The sequence below is a fragment of the Eubalaena glacialis genome, chromosome 11 (genome assembly GCF_028564815.1).
Source record: "Eubalaena glacialis isolate mEubGla1 chromosome 11, mEubGla1.1.hap2.+ XY, whole genome shotgun sequence".
In the NCBI taxonomy this organism is placed as follows: domain Eukaryota; kingdom Metazoa; phylum Chordata; class Mammalia; order Artiodactyla; family Balaenidae; genus Eubalaena; species Eubalaena glacialis.
Window position 1 is genome coordinate 109,223,872 of NC_083726.1, and position 22,163 is coordinate 109,246,034.

A 22,163-nucleotide genomic window follows, 5' to 3' on the forward strand; every position below is an offset into this window, starting at 1 on the left:
ATTTTGTTTATTTTATAAACAGCACATGGCTACTAAAGTAAATTTGAAAAATGTAGCAAGCCACAAAAGAAGTAAAAGTCAGCTCTCTACCTCTTCCCTTCATTTTCTGAACAATCCAGCCCAACACCACTAGATGGGGCTAGATAAGATAGATGTCACACGGAGTTGAAGAGAATTAAGACAGTAAGTAGATGGTGGGGTGTACAACTCGGACAAGGGTGAGAAGAAGGTTCACAAAGGAGGGCAGCCTGGCTCAAGCTGTCAGAGCCAGAGCAAGAGGAGGAGGGTGTCCTTATGGAGGGGAAGTCTATGTGTGGGACATCAGAAGCCAAGCGGAGTATGTATGAATGTATGTACATGTTTATGTGTTTAAACATACATAAACTCTGCAGCTCTATTTGGTGAGAAAGCCCAGTAGGGACACCATAAAAATAATGGGCATACCTACAGCCCAGTTCTTGATTTCTAATGTCATTTGCTAAAAAAAAAAAAAAGAGGAGGAAAATTATAAGATTAGCCTGAAATATCTTGGGACAGAAGACAATTGCTCAAGAAGGATGAGGACATGTCAAAAGGACCCAGAAGCCAGCTTAAATGGACTTTTACTGGCCAAATCTGAGACTATTTGAGCATCAAAATAAATAACGAAATAACAGATGATAACCCATAAATAAATAAAGTAGGAAAACATGACTATACTGGCATAAACAAATAAATAAATTCATTGAAATTTTGATGAGAAGTAGGACATTTACATAGTCTGATAGTACCTCCCCATAAAATATTTATTAATTACAAAGGAAAAAAATAACTTTATAGACAAGAAGTCTGGCACATATCACCTTAATCAAGTGATTGAATTTAATATCACCCAAAATGGGAGAAATGGAAACATGTGCCACCTGATAGTTACAATAAGAAGAACACAGCATCACCCTGGGATATCCCTGCTAAAGAGGTAGACGCCTTCTGGACATCTTCTACCTGGATGTCTTATAACCACATCAAACTCTTGCCCTCTTCTCACTTTTCCTTTCCTCCTGTATGAACTATCTTGGCAATGGCATTATCATCACTAAATCAGCTAAATTTGCTCTCCCTACCTCCATTCTAAATCTTAATCTGAAGCACCATTATCTCCCACCAGTGCAAGAACAATCTTTCTGGTGTGACATCAGCATCGTGGTGGTGTGAGATGCTCTCTTTATCTCTCCCCTTCAATCTACAACCAGTAAAACATCCACAGCTAAACAAAGGTGCTTCTGTCCAACAAACCAGGACATCAGAGAATTTCAAACATCTGTACATCTAAAGGTGGGTGGAGTGGGACACATAAAGGAGGCAGAGCCAGGGAACACTGGAAGCACTGCCTGCAATCCTGGACCGTCAGCCTTAATGGCTGAGCCCGCAGCCCCAGACAACCTGGTAGCATCAGGGAAAGAAGCGCACTGGCCTCCTGGCTGCAGAGGCACCCGCAGCCACAGGGTATCGGACAACAGTGGCAGCAGGGCCAGTGACCCTGTTCCTCCAGCCACAGAGGTGCCTGCAGCTCGACCCCCCACACACACACAGTGGCAGCACCCACGACCCAAGAATCCCAGCCATGGCAGAGACACCCATGACCCTGGATCCCCACCTCTCCTCCCCTCACAGCACCAGAGCCTACAGCCCAGGAGGCCCTGGATGTGTCAGAAGCACCTGCCATCCTGGTGCTCCAGGTGGTGATGCCCGTGACACTGGAGCAGCAAGGCACCCGTGATCCTGGAGGCGAGAGCAGCGACAATGAGGGCACCAGGCAACACCTCTGACAAAGGCAGTGGAGGGTGGAAAGTGCCCACTCTCAGATACAACTGGAGGCAATAGTTCAGGTAAGAAAACCCAAAAAACCTTGTGCTATAGCGCCACCCACTGGAAAACAAAAGAAAGTTCTCGAATTATTAACCTATTGAATCTTTCTAATTAAGTTAAAAAGAAAAAAGTTTTACCTAAAGAAGAAAGGCGTTTGCTACTTCACGTGTCCTGGCAGAGAAACAACTCATCAAGTACCATGAGGAGCCATGGTAACGTGATATCAGACAAGGGAAATGACGATGCTCCAGAACCAAACTGAAAGTCATGGAATATTGCAATCTAACTGATAAAGCATTCAAAATAGCTGTTACGAAGAAACTCAAGGAGCTACAAGAAAACTCAGAAAGGCAGTTCAATGAGCCCCGGAATAACATGAATGAACAGAAGAAATACTTTATCAAAGAGACTGAAAGTCTAAAATGGAACCAAACAGAAACTAGAGCAGAAGAACTCAATAAATAAGATGAAGAATGCATTAGAAAGCACTGAAAATAGAGCAGACCATATGGAAGAGAGAATTAGTGAGCTCAAAGATGGAAATCTAGAAATGATACAGGTGGAAGAGGAGAGAGAAGTAAGATCTTTAAAAAATGAAGAAATTCTAGGAGAACTATCCAACTCTAGTTCTTTTATATTTTGCAAGTATAAAATTATCTTGTATTTAAATAATGCTAACTTTACCTTTTCCTTTATACTTATTACCTATTTATTTTATTTTATTTTATTTTATTTTATTTGTACTGAATGAAACCTGTAGAACAAACTTAAAGAGTAGTGGAGATACACTTTTTGTCTTACTTCTGACTTACTATAAATACTTTAATGTTTTCTTATTAAGCATGGTACTGACTTTCAGTGGATATTTAACTTTGTCAAATGCCTTTCTACATCTATGGAAATAAAATGAACTTGGTCATGGCATAAAATCTGTAATTCTTTAATGTGCTGCTGGATTATGTTTACTAAATTTTCATTTAAGACATTTAATTGGTATACATAAGTGAAATTAGTCTCTTTGTGTTATCTTTGCCAGGTTTGGAAATCAATGCTATCCTCAGTTCATAAAAAGAATTTTGAGTTCCTTGTTTTTCTGTCCTCAAACAATTTTGATATTATTGGATGTGTCATTGTTACTTTGCTGTAAGAAATTGCTCCAGCAGTGTCACATTGACTGTCATGTTTGTTCAAGTAATATCCAGGCCCCAGTTGTCAGTGCTTTCTTTATGTCAACATTTTACACCCACATGAGCTCACAAAGAAAGAACCTCATTGCATTTTCAGGAAGAGTTATTCACCTTGAACTCAGTGTGTGTGCAATTAATGTTATGGAAGGATAGATAGAAATAAAGGAAAGGAATAAATTACTGATAGCATTGGATGATGAAGTTGCCATTGTCTAATGTAATATTGGCAAGGAATCTAAAGAAACCATGATGTCTTTATAAAAAACAGAAATGTGAGTTACATAGCTGTTAGTAAATTCATAGCTTAATTCACAATCAAATTACTGTCCCTAGAATGTTAATAAATACATTTTAACTTGGAAAATGTTCTCTAGTAGAAGACATCAAGTCCTCAATACTTAGCTTTTTCAGCTCTACATGTTCTATCAGTGACTAAACACACAAAAGGAATGCTTATCAGTTTTGCAAATAACTGTGCTGGGAAAGACAACTCTGTGGACATTGGAATCACATTTGAAAAACTGAATATAAAGACCAACATTTGCCAAAACAGTATTCTTTTATATATTAATTTTAGTCCTTTTTTCCTTCAACAATTATTTATTGAGCACCTAATATGAACAACTGGGCACTGTTCTGGGCATTAATACATATATATACTATATAATAGTATAGTATAATAGTATAATATATATATATATGCACATATATACACACATAGTATCATATAGTTACATGTAATATATTTTATGTCATATAGTCATTTATATTTATATACAGTGTTATATGGTCACATATATATGTGTAATGAAATATGCTATGAAGAATAAAAAAGAGGGGCTTCCCTGGTGGCACAGTGGTTAAGAATCCAGCTTCCAATGCAGGGGACATGGGTTCAAGCCCTGGTCCGGGAAGATCCCACATGCCACGGAGCAACTAAGTCCGTGTGCCACAACTACTGAGCCCGCGCTCTAGTGTCCACGTGCCACAACTACTGAAGCCCACGTGCCCAGAGCCTGTGCTCCGCAACAAGAGAAGCCACCGCAATGAGAAGCCCGCGCACCGCATCGAAGAGTAGCCTCCCCCCCACTCACCACAACCAGAGAAAGCCTGCACGCAGCAACGAAGACCCAAGGCAGCCAAAAATAAATAAAGTAAATAAATTTATTTAAAAAAAAAAAAAAGAATAAAAAAGAGGGTAAGGAAATAGAGGACAGTGTGCAGAGGCCTGCTATTCTGGTAGAGTGGTCAGGAAAGGCCTTTGTGTGGAGGCACTGGTACAGAGAAATGAATGAAGTAGAGGAGAAAACGTCATGCATATTCCAAGTGCCCCAGGAAGAGAAAACAGGGAGTACAAAGGTCCTGAGAAAAAGCAGGATTTATGTATTCTAGAAACAGGAAAGGGACCAGCGTGAGTGCAGCAGAGTCAATAAGATAGGGTCAAGTAGTGAGAGAGTGGCACGGACATACATACACTACCAAATGTAAAATAGATAGCTAGTGGGAAGCAGCCACATAGCACAGGGAGATCAGCTCGGTGCTTTGTGGCCACCTAGAGGGATGGGATAGGGAGGGTGGGAGGGAGACGCAAGAGGGAGGGGATATGGGGATATATGTATATGTATAGCCGATTCACTTTGTTATACAGCAGAAACTAACACACCATTGTAAAGCAATTATACTCCAATAAAGATGTTAAATAACTAAATAAACTTAAAAAAAAAAAAAATGACAGGGTCAAGCCATAAAAATGAGATCTGACCATAGCCAAATCCTGTAGGGTCTTGTAGGCTTTGGTAAAAATTTTGGACTTTATTTTCAGGATCATGGAGCGCTGTTAGAGGAGCTTCCCAGGGCATGATGTAATTAGATTTTTATTTTAAAGGATTTATTTTGGCTTTTGTGAGAGAGTGGATTGTAAGAGAGCAGTGGTAGGATCATGCATACAAGTTAGGAGACCCTTGCACTAGTAGAGGCAAAGGATGCTAGTTGTTTAGACTAGAATGGCAGAGATGAAATAAAGAAAAGTGAGCATACTAAAGATATATTCTGACTTGCTGCTAAACTTTACGTTGGAAGTAGTAGAAAGGAAGAAACCAAGGATGAATCCACATATTTTTGGCCCGAGCAATTGGTTTAATGGAGATACCACTTACTGAGAGGAAAACGACTGGGAAGAGAAGAAGAATCCGATGTTTAATTCTGAACTTGTTGAATCTGAGGTGCCTATAAGACTTCAGTGGAGAGTCAGAGTAAGCAGTTCTAAATACAATTCTGAATCAGAAGGGAGCAATCAGGGATAGATACTTTGCAATGAGAAATTGTTTGAGAATGAGAGTTTAAATACTCTCTAAATACAGCATTTAAAGCCCTAGGACAAGGAGAGATCCCTTTGGAGAGAATGTGACTTGAGAAGGGATGAAATTAGAAGACTGAACTTTGAGACACGACAACGTTTAAGTGTCAGGAAAACAAATAGTAAAAGATTCTGAAAATGACTGACAGAATCAAAGTGCAGGATGTTGAAATTCAAGTGAAGAAATTGCTTCAGGAAAGATTTCAAGAACAGAGTGAGCAACTATGTCAGTTGCTTCTGAAAGATAGAATAAAATGAGAACTGAGAATTGACCACTGAAATTGGCAACATGGAGATCACAGGTGACTGACGGGTGGAGATAAAGCCTGATGGGAGTCAGTTCATGAAATAATGGGAAAAGAAGTGGAAGTAGTAAGTTTGGACAAATATTGAGAGGAGATCTGTGGAAAAGGGAACAAAAAATGGGGAGGTAGATAGAGGGATATGTATAGTCAAGAATTTGTTTTCTCACAGATGAAATATATATTTATATGTTAATGAAAATAATAAAGTTATGGTGTAGTAGAGAGAGGTAAATCAATCTAGTAATGAAGTCTTTGAGTATGCAAAAAGGAATAAGTTCCAGTAAAAAAAGGAAAATGATGGTTTGGAATTAGATGCATACACAGTTCATCCGGTGCAACACAAGAGAAGACAGAGTACATAGGTACAGATGCAGATGAGCTGGTAGTTTCAGTATTGGTGGAAGCTGATCAGAAGTTTTACTTCTGATCGCTTCTATTCTCTCAGTAAATTAAGAAGCGATGTTATCAGTTGAGAGAAAAGAAGGCATTGTTTACAAAAACAATGACATGGGAGAGTGAGAGGATAAAATTACTTGAGCAATATAGTAGCACTGCATGGAGGCTGTGTTTGTACCAAAGTCTGTAGTCGTGAATTTAAAGTGAGATCTGTCAGCATGCTCACATGCTTTTCACAAGCCACATTCTTAATTTTGATGCAAGTGAATGTAAACTCCCCAATGGCAGAAACACATGGTCTTTGTTAACCACAGAACAGTGTCTGGTACAAAGTATGCATTAAGATATATGTGGACTGACTAAATAATATCCATCTTCTCCACTTGACTGCTTTGCTTCACAATATCCCAGTACTTAATACAGAGTCTGTTTCATAGCAGGCTTAAATATTGACTGAATGGATGAATGACCCAATTAATCAATCTCTTTTTTTCCTTCACTTCTGAACTTTATCCCCAACTCCCTACTGAATAGCTTTGCTGAATTTCACGAGAGAGCCTCAAATCCAACATATCTAAGACTCTACCTGATAGTTTCTCTACATCTGTTACTAGCAAGATCATCCACTAGAGCCCTAGTGAGAAACCTATAGTCATTCTCTATTTATCATCTCTGAAATGGATAAGTCCATAACTGTTTTATAAATTTCTGAGAAAAATAACTGAAATACACTGCTTAGCACAATGCCTAGCATATAGTACCTACAAATATTAACTATTACCAGCTTTTAATGATTCTAAGATACACATCTTTTCACATCTCTTTAATCATGACATATTTTACAATCAGTAGTGTATCATAATTTAATCAGATGAGGTTTGTTTAAGTAGCATATTAGATAATGGTGTCCTTTATATCAATAGTGTATCAGACAAGATAAAATGCAGTACTGTAACTTTTCTCTGCAATATGCTCATCAATATTAAACTAGTAATTGAGTCATGTCCAGTACACTTCAAATCCATATTTTTCTCCCTCTCCCTATTGTTGCAAATTTACTTTAAGTCCTTGCTTTCTCTATCCATTTAGAATGAATTTTGCATCTGTCTGTGTATCAGCTAGGAATCCCTCTGGCAATAAATAACAGAAAAGCAACTAGCAATCGCTAAACAAATAGGGAAGAAGTCCATAGGTTGACATTCCAAGGTTGACAAAATTACCCAACAATACTGGCAGAGACCAAGGCCCTTTCTATCTTTTGGACTTGCTTAGCATGCAGACCTTGATCCTCCTGCCTGTTGCTTTGTCAGCTCAAGATGGCCATTGAAACTTCAAGCATTACATCCATTTTCCATGCAGGAAGAATAAATTAAAACGTTCATTGGTGTGCCTACTGAGACTTGCTCTTTTTTATTAAGAGAGCAAAAGTTTTCCATAAACCCCACCCAGAAGTTTTCCATTTATATGTCACTGGCCAGACTAGATCAAATAGCTACCCTTGGTTTGAAGATGGCTAGGGAGAAAGATGCTGTGTGGGTAGTTAAGCCAATGAGCATCGTCTGCCATATTTTGGCAAATATCTTCTCAATTTTTGAGACTTAGCTCAAGAGTTATATTTTATCTATTTACTTATTTGTTTACTTATTTATTTGGTTGTTGGGTTTATTATTCATTTACTATTTATTTAGCACCTAGCACCTAGTACATACCAGGTACTGTTATAGGCACTGGGGATACAATGATGAGCAAAATCCCTTCCCTTGTGGAACTTCCATCCCAGCCTTGACCTTTTTAAAAAAATTTTTATTGGAGTATAGTTGCTTCACAATGTTGTGTTAGTTTCTGCTGTACAACGAAGTGAATCAGCTATATGCATACCTGTCCCCTCCCTCTTGGACCTCCCTCCCACCCGACCCCCATCCCACCCATCTAGGTCATCACAGAGCACTGAGATTTCCTTCTCATTTAGGTCACCACAGAGCATTGAGTAGAGTTCCCTGTGCTATACAGTATGTTCTCATAAGTTATCTATTTTATACATAGTATCAATAGTATATATATGTCAATCCCAATCTCCCAATTCATCCCACCCTCCCTTTTCCCCTTGGTATCCATACATTTGTTCTCTAAGTCTGTGTCTCTATTTCTGCTTTGTAAATAAGATTGTCTACACCAATTTTTTCAGATTCCACATATATTCGTTAATATACGATATTTGTTTTTCTTTCTGACTTATTTCACTCTATATGACAGTCTCTAGGTCCATCCATGTCTCTACAAATGACCCAATTTCGTTCCTTTTTATGGCTGAGTAATATTCCATTGTATATATGTACCACATCTTCTTTATCCATTCCTCTGTTGATGGACATTTAGGTGGCTTCCATGTCCTGGCTATTGTAAATAGTCCAGCCTTGACCTTTTGATCCAATATTTCTACTTTTAGTAATTTACCGTACAGACTACTCTGCAATGACAAGCATGCTCCTTGATGCAATAACTAGAAAACAGAAAACTGACTGATTATCTATATGGTATTGATTTATTATAATATGTATATATAAGGTAATTATTCAAAAGAATATATCTCTCTTAATATAGATATTTATGCTGACATGGGAAGTATCTCCAATATACGTTTTAATGGAAAAATTGCAGAGCAAAATGTATGGTGTAGTAAAATCACACTTTTGAAAGAAAATCCATCCTAAAATTCATGTGAAATCTTGAGGGACCCTGAATAGCCAAACAATTTTGAAAAAGAATAAAGCTGGAGGGTTTTCCCTTCTTGTTTTCAAAACATTACAAAGCTACAGTAATCAAAACAGTGTGGTACTGGCATAAAGACAGACAAATAGATCAATGGAAGAGAACAGAGAGCCCAGAAACAAACCCTCATGTATATGATGAAATGATCTTCAACAACAGTGCCAAGACCACTCAATGGTGAAAGGACAGTCTCTTCAATAAATGGTGTTGGGAAAAGTGGATATCCATATGCAAAAGAATGAAGATGGACCCTTATCTTACACCACATACAAAAATTAACTGAAAATGGATTAAAGAAATACATGTAAGACCTAAACCTATAAAACTCCCAGAAGAAAACACAGGGGAAAATCTTCATAACATTGGATGTGGCAATGATTTCTTGACTATGACACCAAAAGCACAGGCAGCAAAAGCAAAAAGAGATAACTGGAACTACATCAAACTTAAAAACTTCCATAGATCAAAAAACACAGTCGACAGAGTAAAAAGGCAACCTATGGAATGAGAGGAAATATTTGCAAATCATATATCTGATAAGGGGTTAATATCCATAGTATATAAAGAACTTCTACAACTCAACAACAAAAAATCAAATACCTGGATTTTTAAAACATGAGCAAAAGATATGAATAGGCATTTTTCCAAAGATGATATACAGATAGCCAATAAGCATATGAAAAGATATTCAGCATCACTAATCATCAAATAAATCTAAATTAAAACCACAATAAGATATTATTATTATTGTGGTTATATCCATTAGGATGGTTACTATCAAAAAAAAAAAAAAAAAAAACCCAGGATATGGAGAAATCAGAACTCTGTGCACTGTAAGTGGGATTGTAAAACAGTGCAACCACTATGAAAAATACTATGAGAACTCAAAAACTTAAAACTAGAACTACCATATGATTTGGCAACCTCACTTCTGGGAATATATCCAGAAAAACTAAAAGTGAGGTCTCAAAGGGATATTTGTACACCTATGTTCATGGTAGCATTATTCACAATAGCCAAAAGGTGGAGGCAATGTAAATGTCCACTGATGGATGAATGGATAAACAAAATGTGGTATAAACACACAATGGAATATTATTCAGTCTTAAAAAGGAAGTCCTGTCACATTTACAACCTGGATGAATCTTGAGGACATTATGCTAAATGAAATAACCGGCCACAAAAAAGATAAATACTGTATTAGTTCACTTGGTATCTAAAGTAATAAAAGCCAAAGAAACAGAAAGTAGAATGGTGGTTATCAGGAGCTAGGACAAAGGGGAAAAGGGGAGTGGTTGTTTAATGAGTATAGGTTCTAAATTTCAAGATAAAAAGTTCCGGAAATCTGTTTCACAACAATTGAATGTATTTAATTGTTAAATTGTTAATTTAATACTAATGAAGTGTACATTTTAAAAAGGTCAAAATGGTAAAAAAAAGGAAAAGGAAAATTTACAACTGCCTCTTCATATATATTATTATATACAATAATACCTATAGACTGGAAATTTATGGAGTGGAAGATCATGTGTTGCTTTCTATTTTCTTCATGCCTATATTTTTACATGTGCATTATTTTTATAATCAGAGAAATATTTGAAAAACTTGAAAAAATGAAAAGTTACTTTCTTCTCTCCAATTCTCTTCTTAAATAGTGACTGTTTGTTTGTGCTTACATTATCACAAACAGAATTTATCAATATAATGTTTGCTGAATGAATTCATAAACTTATCATCAACTAGTGATGATGAATAATGCCTTCAACAACAATCTATATTTAGCATCAATTTAAGAATTAAATTTAATACGGTTCTTCATTTAATAAATATTTATTGTTATTAAATGTCTATGATGAGTCAGACTGTGTAGGTTTTAAGTAACTAAATATTATTGTTTTTTGCAACCATCTTCTGATGAAATAAGAGAGGAAAAAAAGAAAGAGAAAGAAAAAAGAGGTTATGACTAGTTGATAACATTAAATAGCAAGCCACCTAATGAAATCCTGTTAACAAGCCAAGATAATATAGTCCAGGTGTGTAGTTTTCCAGCGGTTTGGTTTCACAAAAGTTAGAGCATAAATATATAGGGAAGCGAATAGATTCAACATCCTTAAAAAGTGTAACTGAAAGGATGAAATATCTTCTGACTCCAAACACTCCACCCCAGCTTCTGCCAAAGAAAACCGGTGGAAGAATAACTGTCTCTTGACTTAAAAATTAATTGCATTCTTAACGAACTATAAGAATTTTTGTGGTAAATTATGCATTCTTCTGTAAAAATTAAGGAGTCTATGTTAAGACCAGGTTAATACAAAGATGAGCCACAGGAGAAACAGCAGACAAAACTCAAATTTTCGCCCCAAAAGGTCCTATGTCACATGAAAAGCTGCTTCATAGAGTAAATTTTGTTCTAAACATAAAATCTTAACACTTGTTACTCCTCTGAAATAAAGTTTCAATGGAATATCATGTTTACATAACATTTAAATGAATTATAGTAAAAACTTTAGTCTTCACTTAAGAGACTCACCAGATGAAATAACATTCTTCACTTCAGAAAACGAAACCAGTGAAATGTTAAAGGCTTGTGGCAAATAATAATCTCTCAAAACCTCACACAGTTTTGCTCTTAACAGTCAAGTTTACATGCTTACTCAGAATCATTGTGGTTTATTGCCAAATCTGCATTACTACAATTACAAATTTTAGTAATAATTACACAAACTGATAGAGTATAAATATGAAAAAATCTCAGTTTTTACATAAAAATTGGGTTGAAGTTGTTGGAAAGACTCAAAGGAAATTAACATTTTAAAATACCATTTATTAGACCTAGAGGAAATAACTATAAATTTTAAAGAAAAGTGTAAAGAATTTAGGAAGATTCTTAACTCCAGTTAATTCACAAACAAGAGAGAACCTGAAACTAGAAATGTAGTCAATCTATTAAGATGCGCTTTATGCAAGATAGTGCAGCAGATTTAATCAGGTCATTTAAGCTCCATTTATAAAATTATATCATAAAATATTTATACCAATAACAAAAAATCATCAACTTATTTCATCCAATAAAAATTAACATTTTTTAACTTTCTAATAAAAAATAAAATATGTGGGCTTCCCTGGTGGTGCAGTGGTTGAGAATCTGCCTGCCAATACAGGGGACATGGGTTCGAGCCCTGGTCTGGGAAGATCCCACGTGCCGCGGAGCAACTAAGCCCGTGAGCCACAATTGCTGAGCCTGCGCGTCTGGAGCCTGTGCTCCGCAACAAGAGAGGCCGCGATAGTGAGAGGCCCGCGCACCGCGATGAAGAGTGGCCCCCGCTTGCCACAACTAGAGAAAGCCCTCGCACAGAAACGAAGACCCAACACAGCCAAAAATAAATAAAGAAATAAAATTTTAAAAAATAATAAAATAAAATAAAATATGTGAGTGCATTAGCAAGATGGCAGAACAGGAAGTCCCCAGCCCTTATCCTCCCACAGAAATACCAATCTGGAAACCATGCACAAATAAAAATGTCTTTGGGGGAGCTTTGGAATCCAGGTAGAAAGTTGTAGCACCCCAGTGGAGCCCAAGACTGAGGAAAGCTGCTTTGAGAAGGCAGGCTCATACCCTGGGAGCAGACCCACTGACCACGGACCTGGCTGTAATCTGGTAGTAGCCCTATCTCCCTGTGGATTCAGCTCCAGTCTTCCTTGTCCATGGTCCTGCTACCAGACCCATGTGTCCCAGCATGAACTATGCCCAACTGTGACTCCAGTAGCAGGCGTACCTACCATGGACCTGACTGAAACTGGTAGCATCCCTGTGATCCAGATTCAGCCCCACTCAACCAGAGCCCCGAAGGCATTCCTGTCCATCCAGGGACTCTGGAGGAGCAACAGCTGTCTGTGCCCCAAGGTAACAGGTCTGGTGACCCTGGAGTCAACTGAAGATCCAAAGCATCCCTGAGACCTGCCTCCAGCCCACTTGACCATGACCTCAGTGATAGTCCCATCAGTCCAGGAACCTGGTAGGAGAAGGTCTTCACCTGCTAAAACTAGTCTGTAAAGACTGGAAGAGGTGACTGCTCATTCAAATGCAGACACACCAATTCAAGTCTTCAAGGATCACAAAGAATCAGACAAACATGACACTACTAAAGGAAACAAATAAAGCTCCAGTAACCAATCCTTAAAAAATGGAAATTCATGAATTGCTTGACAAAGAATTTGAAATAATCTTCTTAAACAAACTCAATTTTCTACAAAAGAACACGGATAGATATCTAAATGAAATTAGGAAAACAAAACATGAACAAAATAAGAAACTCAATAAAGAAATAGAAACTATTAAAAAAGAACCAAACAGAAATCATGGAGTTGAAGAATACAATGACTGAACTGAAAATTCAAGAGACTTTCAAAGGTAAAATCAATCGAGCAAAAGAAAGAATCAGCAAACTCAAAGACAAGTCATTTGAAATTACCTAGTTAGGGGAACAAAAAGAGAAAAAGAATAGAAAAGAGTGAAGAAAGCCTATGTGAGTTATGGGATCTCCTGAAGTAAAACAATATACACATGATGAGAGTCCCAGGAGAAGAGAAAGATAAAGGGGCATTTAAGAAATAATAACAGAAAATTTCCCCAATCTAGGGAGGTAAAACAACATCCAGATTCATGAAACCCCCAAATTCCCAATAGGTTGAATCCAAAGAGGTCTACATAGACACACATTATAATTAAATCATCAAAAGTCAAAGACAAAGAGTGAACCTTGAAAGCAGCAAGGAAAAAGCAACATGTCACATACCTGGGGGTACCCATAAGACTATCATCATATTTCTCAGCAGAAACCTTGGAGACCAGTAGAGAGGAGGGTGACATATTCAAAGTATTGAAGGAAAAAAATGCCAAGAATACTTTACCTAGCAAAACTGTCATTTAAGAATAAAGGAGAAATAAAGACTTTCCCCCAAAAAAAACCTGAGGGAGTTCATCATCACTAGACCCACTTTATACTACTAAAGGCAGTACTAAAGGCAGTTCTACAAGCTGAAACACAAAGGTGCTCAACAGCAACATAAAAACATATGAAAGTACAAATTTCATCACTAAAGATACATATAAAGACAAATAGAGAATATTGTAATACTGTAATGGTGGCACATAAATCACTTTTAACCCTAGTATATACATTAAAAGCATAACTATAGTAGCGGAATAACTATAACCACAGATTTCTTAATGGATACACAATATAGAAAAAAGTAAACTCTGACATGAATTACATAACATGTGAGTGGGATTAAAGTGTAGACTACGTGATTGCAGTTAAGTTGTTAATTAGCTTAAAACAGACTGCTATACCTATAAAACATTTAATGCAAGCCTCACAGTAACAACAAAAACAAAAACAATACAGTAGGTATATAAAAAGATAAAGAGAAATGAATCAAAGTATTCCACCACAAAAAATCATCAAACCACAAAGAAAGACAACGAGAGGAACAAGAGAAATACAAAATAGACAAGAATAAACAAAATGGCAATAGTAAGTCCTTACCTATCAGTAACTACTCTACATGTAAATGGACTAAACTCTTCAGTCAAAAGTCATAGAGTGGTTGAAAGGATTAAAAAAACAAAACCCAACTGTATACTGTCTACAAAAGACTCACTTTAGATTTAAGGACATACAAAGGCTAAAAGTTAAGGGGTGGACAAAGAAGTTTCATGCAAATACTAATCAAAAACTGCAGAGGTGGCTATATATCAGACAAAATAGATTTTAAGCTAAAAACTGTCTTAAGAGACAAAGAAGGTCATTCTAAAATGATGAGTGTCAATTCACAGTAAGATATAATGACTAAAATATATGTGCACCCAACATCAGAGAACCTAAGTACATAAAGCAAACATTGAGAAAACTAAACAGAGAAACAGACAGCAATACAATAATAACAGGATAATTCAATACTCCACCCCCTAAAATGGACAGATCATCCAGATAGAAAATCAACAGGGAAACAGCAGAATTGAGCAGCGCCATAGACTAATTGGGCCTAAAAGACACATGCAGAAGATAAATGCATATGTATAACTGAATCTCTTTGCTGTACACCTGAAACTAACACAACATGTTAATCAACTATACTCCAATATAAAATAAAAATTTAAATAAAACTGCCATGGGTGCTCAGGGCAAAAAAAGAAAAACACCGTGCAACTCATTCCTCTCAGGTGCACATGGCACATTCTCAAAGATGGAGGATAGATCTCATACTAGGTTGCAAAACAACTCAACAAATTTAAGAAGTACCTTTTCCAATCACAATGGAATGAAACAAAAAATCAATAATAGAAAGAAAATGGAAAAATTCACAAATACATGGAAATAAAACAACACACTTTTAAAAATAAATTTTATTTATTTATTTATTTATATTTTGGCTGCGTTGGGTCTGTGTTGCTGCGTACGGGCTTTCTCTGGTTGCGGCAAGCGGGGGCTACTCTTTGTTACAGTGAGCAGGCTTCTCACTGCAGTGGCTTCTCTTGTTGCAGAGCATGGGCTCTAGGCTCGCATGCTTCAGTAGTTGCAGCACGCAGGCTCAGTAGTTGTAGCTCGTGGGCTCTAGAGCACAGGCTCAGTAGTTGTGGCGCACGGGCTTAGTTCCTCCGCAGCATGTGGGATCTTCCCGGACCAGGGCTCGAACCTGTGTCCCCTGCATTAGCAGGTGGATTCTTAACCACTGTGCCACCAGGGAAGTCCCAACTACACACTTTTTAACAACTATTGGGTCAAAAAAAGAAATCCAAGGGAAATTGAAAACTATCTCAAGACAAACAAAAATGAAATACAACATACCAAAACTTAAGGGATGCCGCAATAGCCATACTAAGAGAGAAATTTATGGGAATAAATGCCTATGATATAAAAGAAGAAAGTCATCAGATAAACAATCTAGCTTTACACTTCAAGGAACCAGAAAATGAAGAATAAACTAAACCCATAATTAGCAGAAGAATATCATAAAAATTAGAGAAGGAATAACTGAAATAGAGAAAAGAAAAACAATTTTAAAAATCAATGAAACTAAGAGTTGTGTTTTTGAAAAGATAAAATTGACAAACCCTTAACTAGACTAAGAAAAAAAGAGAGTATTCATACAATCAGAAATGAAAGAGAAGATATTACAATTATTCTCACAAATAAAAAAGATTTTAAGATATTATTATGAGCAATTATAAACCAAAAAATTGGACAATCTAGAAGAAACAGAGAAATTTCTAGACATACAACCTACCAAGACTGAATCATGAAACACTGCACAAATCTTTTTTTGTGTTTCAGTTTCATTTTTACCTTTCTTGAAATAATAAAGCATAATATGCCAAAAATGTTGCTTTTTTTTCCCATCTTCAATATTAAAATGGCTACACAAAAATTCACCAATTTTTTTTTTTTTTTAAATGCACGCTGTTATGACAGCTGTCACAATACAATCTAACAAAATTGTTTCGAATGAAGTTAAAGACAACTAAGCGCTACTAGAGCCATCTTACAGAAAAAAAGAAATGAACTCTTCGGCCAACCCAATAGAAGACAGCTGCCCTAAAGCTTCCTAGGTTTCTAATATCCTTACATTAGATCAGCAAGGCCAGAACAGTCATCTTTTGGTCCAAATTCAAATTTCAAGGTGGAGAATCCATATAGCCCTGTTTGGGTCAGGCGTCCACCCCTGCTCTGATACACTGTGGTCAGATAGACACGATCAAGGTACAGTCATGACTTTTAGGCACCCACTTCTATGGAAAGAGGGGAGCTCTGTAAATTGCCATCTACAACAAAAGGAGTTCACACCAACATTATGTAGCGCTTTAAGTTTACCAAGAACTTGCACATTCTTTAACTCATTCAATTCATGTAACTGAGCAGGACCCTATGAGGCCTTCCCAGAATAGACCCCCACCCATGTCCTCTACCTGCCTTTTGTCTATAGAAAAACTTTAGTCAAAGAATAAATTTAATCAGAGAAATAAGAAAATGCAGAAAGGAAAACAGTCAAGCAAGACAAAATAATAATACTTTAGCCATTAAACAAAGTCAAGGACTTTTAGTTCTTCCTCAAGGACTATAGATAATATTCTGAGCCATGTCCTTTGAGCTGTTTTGCAGATACTGAAACCCCCACCAGGTGAAAGAAGTTAACTGTGTGCTGCCCACAAAGCATGTAGACTCCAGACTGATTGGAACCAGAAGGTTGATGATGTTGACTCCCAATTACCTCACCACCAACCAATCAGAAGAATGCCCATCAGCTGATCACACCCTGCTCCTTGAACACTATAAGACTCCTTGCCACTCTTATGGAACATAGTATTGGAAGTCCTAGCCAGAGCAATTAGGCAAGAAAAAGAAATAAAGGCATCCAAATTGGAAAGAAGAATAAAACTATCACTATTTAAGGACGACATGATTTTATATACAGAAAACCCTAAAGATTCCACCAAAAAAAGCTATTAGAAATAATAAATACAGTAAAGTTGCAGAGTACAAAATCAACATACAAAAATCTGTTGCTTGTCTACATGATAACAATGAGCTAGCAGAAATGAGCCAGAAAATTAAGAAAACAATCCCATTTACAATTGCAACAAAAAGAATAAAATACCTAGTAATAAATTAAATCAAGGAGGTGAAAGACCTGTAAACTGAAAATTATATGACGTTGATAAAAGAAATTAAAGAAGACATAAAGAAATGCAAAGATATTCCATGTTCGTGGATTGGAAGAATTAATATTGTTAAAATGTCCATATTATCTAAAGCAACCTGCAGATTCAGTGCAATCCTTATCAAAATCGCAAGAACATTTTTCACAGAAATAGAACAAAAAAATTCTACAATTTATATGGAACCACAAAAGACCCAGACTAGCTAGAGCAATCCCGAGAAAAAAGAACAAAGCTAGAGGTATCACACTCCCTGATTTCATACCCTTTGCTTCATAAATAACAATTTTACCTCATATTATACTTGATTATTTCAAATGAAGTAATAGGAGATTGTGTGTTTATAACTTGCTATGAAAACACATGAATTTAAAAAGCAATACTATTTAAAACTTAACAGCTTTAATAGTATCCTACAAAATATATTCCATAATTTTTCTTACAAAATTTTATATTACTAGAAATTGTGTGTTATTTTAAGAACCTGCGATTCAATAACATTTGGGCATAACAAAAATCAAATAAATTAGAGCATCTAAAGCTCTTAGAACAGTACTCAGCACAGTCATATAAATAGTAAGCACTATGTAATTACGAGCTATCATTACTGTTGTTGTCAATATCATCATTATCATCTAAGTAATTAAATAAAACTTGACAAATAATTTCATCTTTTCCTATTAAAATCTGATTCCATTGTTTGCTCCCAGACTAAATATAACTCTCTAAAACAAAAGTTCTGACACTGAAAAGTTCCAGAGTGAACATGAGAGTCACAGAGAACAAAGTGGGTTCATAAAGTAAAGAGTCATGGAACAACCCTATGCGTGTGTGCACGCACACACACACACACTCACACACACAGTTTTCATTCGCCAAAGGAAAACTCACCCTGAAACATATTCCCTACCTAGTCTCATATTCAAAAATAAACTGTATAGAGTTAGAGATAAAAATATGAAGCACAAATATTTAAATTAGGAAAAACATGTAGCATAGTTTTACAATTTGGGGGTACAAAAGGACTTCCTAATCAGAAAATAAAACCCCAAGACAAAGTTACAATACAAGCAACAGAGTTCCTACAAGTAACAATGATACAATACATCCCTAGTAATCATAAATTTGAAAAAGAAAAATATATGTCATGCACCACTCCCTATCAGATTGGGAAATTTTTTAAAGGCATGGGGAAAATGCAGTTTTAGACATTGCTGGTAGAAGATAATTGGCAGAGTTATTTTATTTTATTTTATTTGTTTATTGGGGTATATTTGCTTTATAATGTTGTGTTAGTTTCTGCTGTACTGCAAAGTGAATCAGCTCTATGTATACATATATCCCTCCTTTTTTGGATTTCCTTCTCATTTAAGTCACCACAGAGCATTAAGTAGAGTTCCCTGTGCTATACAGCAGGTTCTCATTAGTTATCTATTTTATACATATTAGTGTATATATGTCAATCTCAAGCTCCCAATTCATCCCGCTCCCCCTTTCCCCGCTTGGTGTCCATATGTTTGTTCTCTATGTCTGTGTCTCTATTTCTGGCAGATTCATTTTAGAAAGGTGATGTAACAGTACTATAAAAGTTTTAAATGTGTTTACTCTTTGACATAGCAAATTTACAGCACAGGTTCATCATACAAAAATACTTCTACATGCCCCAAAGTATGTATATGTAAGGACAGACATTGAATTCTACTGTTTGTAATAAATTGTTTTAATTCGGGCACTAATTCCTCTGCATCACAATGTAGGGTCTAGTAAAATAGATTAGATTTGTGAATATCAGTACTCTTTAGAAACCTAAAGGAACAAGTGGAGTTTAATTTAAAAGATAACACACTAGGGAGTTCCCTGGCAGTCCAGTGGTTAAGACTCCACGCTTCCATTGTAGGGGGCACGGGTTCGATCCCTGGTCAGGGAACTAAGATCCCACATGCTGCACAGCACGGCCAAAATAGATAAATAAAACTTGAGAGTCATCAGATCGATCTTAAAAAATAATAAATTAAAATAAATTTAAAAAACAAAACATTTAAAAGATAACACACTAAAATTTTGATAATTTTGAGAAACTATGGCAAGTATATTGTTTAGAAACGATCTGAGGATTTGTTATGTTTTTTATCTTTGTACATTCAAATATTTTTTCTCATTAAAAATTAGAAAGGAGCATTGAGATAGCACAAATGAGAAACACTCTGATCTTTGAGAACATCTCTGTAGATAACACGTTGCCCTAACTCCAAGTTTGCCCTAGATATTTACGGAAAGGTAAAGCAAGTATACTGTCTGATAGAGCGAATGTGGTATGCCAGTAACTGAGCTTTCTGATTTTTGAAAGTGGTTAATATGTAACCAGCTGAAATGTCCTTCATTATCACTTATTAGGAACTACGGGTAGCGTATGTGTAACCAGTGGTGCCATTAGAGAAACTACATTCAGTCCCCAGCAAGCACTACAGCAATACAGGGGAAACATTTTTTTCTGTTTATTTTTGTTAAGGCCCAATACCTCCTAATCTTTTTTCTCAATTCCCAAATGATTCTCCTTTGTTCTATTTAAATGGCTTTTTCCTGCATTTTGCTCCCTTACTTTCTTTTCCATAAACTGCCTTCCTTCTTTCCCTTACCTTCTTTTTTCTCTTAACACTTTACCTCAGCTTTCTAACAGTAATTATTTGCTAAATGCTTCAAAACTGTACAGAACTTGTCCAAGTTGTGTGCTATCATTTCTGTCAAGGACTTGTTATGCAGGTAACCTAACTTTCTTTATTTGGATGCTGCCCTATATCAAAGCCCACAGCAGACAGATGAAATAGACCTCTTTCTCAGTCATTAAGATTCAAAATATAAATATTAATTTTGACTGGTACAGTAAGGTTCACAGTTTTTAAAACTGTTCCATATAGCATCTTTTGTAAAAGTACCCCTTGGAGCTGACAGGACAGATATTATTAACCCCATATTTATTGGTGAGGAAGCTGAGGCTCAGAGCAGTTAAATGAGTTACCCAGGACCTTATAATGAGTCAGAACTAGGACTCAGGTACCCTGACAACTGATCCAGTCATTTTTTCCCCCCTCAAGCTCATTTTCTGTCTTCCCAAGAAGAGAAAGCTCTGTCTTCGTGAAGGGAGCATTTTAGATAAAACGTTCCTCTTTATCTGCGATTATACTGAAGAGGTGTCGCTTCTCCTGAGGATAATTCCGCCATCCACTTACTTAATACGTCCACCTCACGCAACCTCAAAGTTCTCTCTCTTGGGACTATCACTTCTCACTCACAGTGTTCAACCTCTCCCTTTTATTTGATCCTCGGCATTTACAGAAGCAACATTTCATTTAAACTTGTTCAAGTCTCTCTCCTCTTAAAGAAACCTCCCTCTCAGCCCGACATCTCTGCTGAGTACTGCCCTATCATTCTCTTTCCCTTCACGTAAACTCAGGAACCCCCCTCTCACTCCCCCTGGAGCTGCAGTCAGGCTCTGCTCCACACAGACCCTTAAAGCTGGGTCCCATATTCTTCTTGTCCCTCAATTCAGAAAAAAAAAAAAAAAAAAGATCATTCGATCTATTATTTGATTTCACAGTGGCATTTGACATGAATAGCCAGGGATTCAGCAGTAATCTTTACAGATGCTCTTTGTAATTTTTGATAAGGCACCAAATGAATGCTATTAATTATTTCTTTAAGTAATTAACCTTGCAAATAAGTGTTTAGTTATTTCTAGTTTCTTAAAAACCGTTTAATTTCTGTTATGTTTTGAATCAATGTATTATAAAATCATGCAAACTTTCGAAATGATTTTTTTCAATTTTGTATGCTATTAACATTGATGTGTTGGCATAAAGCCCCAATCACTCTGACTAGTAAAAGCCTTCTCTTGACTATTTTCTTAAAATGTCCCTTCTTTGGGACTCAGAGATCCCACACTCTCCTGTGTTTCTCTCTCTCTGTCTAGCCATTCGGGTTCCACTTGGGTGCCCTTGCCTAGCTCTGTCCTGAACTATTTTCCATTTTCATCCCGTATTATCTATTTCCATGGCATCAGCTCTCCCTATAAGCTGATAAATCTCTAATCTGTACAAATAGGCCAGATCTCAGTAAACTGGTGGTGTTCAGATTGCTTTAACTTTCACCTACAATAAGAATTTTGTATATTTTCATCAGTTTGCAATGTAACACTGAAATCACATTTTCACAATGTAACCTTTACATTGTGACTCAGGACACTCATAGTTAAAGACAGAGATGATAGAGATAGTAATAAAGAAAGAGAAATTATATTAGTTAGGATACAAGTTTTACTGCTCGAACAAAGATATCTCAAAATGCAAAGGCTTTTAAATAAGAGAAAGCGTTTTTCTCTTACATGAAAGTCCAAGCTAAAATGGCCTTTGGATGATTCAGGGATTCAGTCTATGCCTTCTTTTTTTTTTTTTTTTTTAACATCTTTGTTGGAGTATAGTTGCTTTACAATGGTGTGTTAGTTGCTGCTGTGTAACAAAGTGAATCAGCTCTGCGTATACATACATCCCGATATCCCCTCCCTCTTCAGTCTATATCTTGCTTGTTGT